The 2,500-nt window shown below is 35.1% G+C and overlaps 1 protein-coding gene across 4 annotated transcripts in view; it reads right to left on the bottom strand.

Moving 5' to 3' along the window:
- The window catches only part of LOC126578249 (CUGBP Elav-like family member 4), a 219,969-nt gene that overhangs the window by 135,364 nt on the left and 82,105 nt on the right, over nt 1–2,500 (bottom strand). The gene's annotated exons all lie outside the window — the stretch shown is intronic.

The raw sequence follows: 2,500 nt of genomic DNA, 5'->3' as shown, positions 1-2,500 counted from the left end.
ATGATCCAATGGCGTTGGGTCCTGGGTTCGTGTTTAATCGAAATGAATTTTTGGTGAGCCATCAATTGTTGCAATTCATCGTGACGTCGTACCACGTTCGGGGAAGTTATCAAATACGAGAGAGAAAAATATACAAGTGTCTCTATGGCAGTCACCCAGCACCAATCAGACACAAGTTTGCATTTAACAATCAAAGGAAAATAGCAATGTTGATGGATAATATTTACAGTGATACTGAGTGGTTTCGGACTCGCTGTTTACATTCATTTTCACTAGGACGAACAATAAACATGTCTGTGAAATTAATACTCGTATATTGAAATAAATATATGCATGCTTATTTACTAGCCTACCGACTGACAAACGTTTAGCAAAATATGGACAAGACCACGGGTTACTTTAAATAACAGTTTAATTTCCTTTCCACTTATAAAATTTCCATTAACAAAATGATTAACTGATTGGCGACTCGGTGCATTCCTGGCACACAGTATACTGTTGAGTGCATACCTAAAAGAAAAGAAATGAAAAGTAAATGATTAACAAAACAGTCTCGCTTCAATTTAATGTTTTATCGATGTACAATTATATAAGCATCACCACTTCTTCGAATCAGTTATCTAATATCTGCTATTTAATGGTAAAAGTTGCAGTAAATAGTATTAAACTATTGTGGCCAGCACAAAACCCAATGTGGGGACACAAATGGAAAGCTTTTTACCAAGCGATGTGATGGGCGGTTTGTGGCTTGACACCTTGGTCAATAAATACCTCACTGACGGCTTAGTGTTTTGCATGCTCTAGCCATCGTTGTATCTGTTGCATTCAGAAAACACCCAACCAAGGAACGTGAGAAGATTTTGGTTAGAATAAATCCGGCCACATGTTCAGGGTGATTCAAGCTCTTTCGCTCCCATCGGCACACCCTTACTCTTTCTATGCCAACAGTCAAAGGTTGGGTAGGGGTTTCAAGCTAAACTGATGATATTGGTTTAAATATTTAATAACAACTCCTTTCGAATACATTTTTGGATAGGTTTCGCTAAAAGAATCTCTAGTTTTTTTGCTGATACGTTTGACCAAATATTTTATAAAAAATAATATTAATTTTAATCATTTTTATATTGCTGCTAACGGTCAAGATTCGCGAATCCGTATGGTAAAAAAAATAGTATCCAAATGCTTTTGGAATACCGTCATGATGTAAACTTATTCTTCATTTTTTATTTATTTCGATTCAGTATTTGTCCAAGATTGAAGGTAGCCGTTACGTGATCAGTGTGAAATCTTTTGACACTTACCGAATCAATATGTAAATATCTATAAACAATTCCTACCAAAAGAAATTGTTTCACGACGTTATATTAGTTTCTGATCAGATAACATTTTCTTCGACGGTCAGCGGAAAGACTATTCGTTTTTTATGGCTGGCAGTTAGCAAACTATATCGGTTGGCCAATATATTTTACGAATGTTCGAGGGTATACGATATCGGCCCGAGAGCATTTTTTTGGAATGACGGACGAAATTTTCTTTTTGGGTCTTTGATTCTCTTGATTGATGATGATGATTGATGATTGATTGATTTTGAGACTCTTGATTTAAATAGTACTGGTAATCGAACAATAGGATTATAGTAGGGTATATAACATATTATAAAATCGCGTTCAATAGTAATAATTAATATCGATAAGATCATATACCTCCACTGTCTATTTTTGCTTTGATAGAGCTTCGACATTTGATATCTTTTCACAACAATTTAAAATTGACAAATTCTATTTCTGTATCAATACTGATCAATACAATCAGTTTTGCGTTTTGTAACATGGAATAATAAAGTAGATCCTAATTCAAGAAGGGAGAAAAATTACACTACACCATTTACAGGAATGTTACGGAATTAAATGCCTCGCTCATTTACTCGCTTACTAACATTAGCTTACATACATACAGAGTGGCATTTCTGGCCAGTGTACTGACCAGTTGCCGTAGAACTTCTGATAAGAGAGATCTCATCGACGAAGATATGTTTAGTCATTACGACACTTGCGATACAATCAAGAACGAGAGGGGGACTATTAAGCATCAAGTGAATTGAAAGCAATTCAAATCAAGAAAGAATGTGAAATAACTGCGTTTACAATCATCAACAAATAAGTGAATATTCGCACGAACAACATTAAGAAATTCAATATTCAATCAATATAAATAGAAGTATTCAATTATCGTATCCCATATAAAGTTATGGATTTATTTGTAAAATAATTATAACCTCCATATGCTCGATACTGCATTATCTGGGTGATGAAGTCTAAACATACGCTAATACACGTGGTGTTTAACCTTTGCACGCATGCACAAACAGCAACACTTAAACTCAACTGCAACTACAAAATTGTCAACCACATAATTTCACTTCAGACTTCATCGCTTATTCGTCCCCAAAGGACGTAGAAGTCAACAATCATGTGCGACGGCAAAGAGAGTCTCACCGTTC

This window comes from Anopheles aquasalis, chromosome 3 (assembly GCF_943734665.1).
Source record: "Anopheles aquasalis chromosome 3, idAnoAquaMG_Q_19, whole genome shotgun sequence".
Lineage (NCBI taxonomy): Eukaryota > Metazoa > Arthropoda > Insecta > Diptera > Culicidae > Anopheles > Anopheles aquasalis.
Note: the sequence above shows the minus strand (reverse complement) of the source record. Positions and strands in the feature narration are given on the sequence as shown.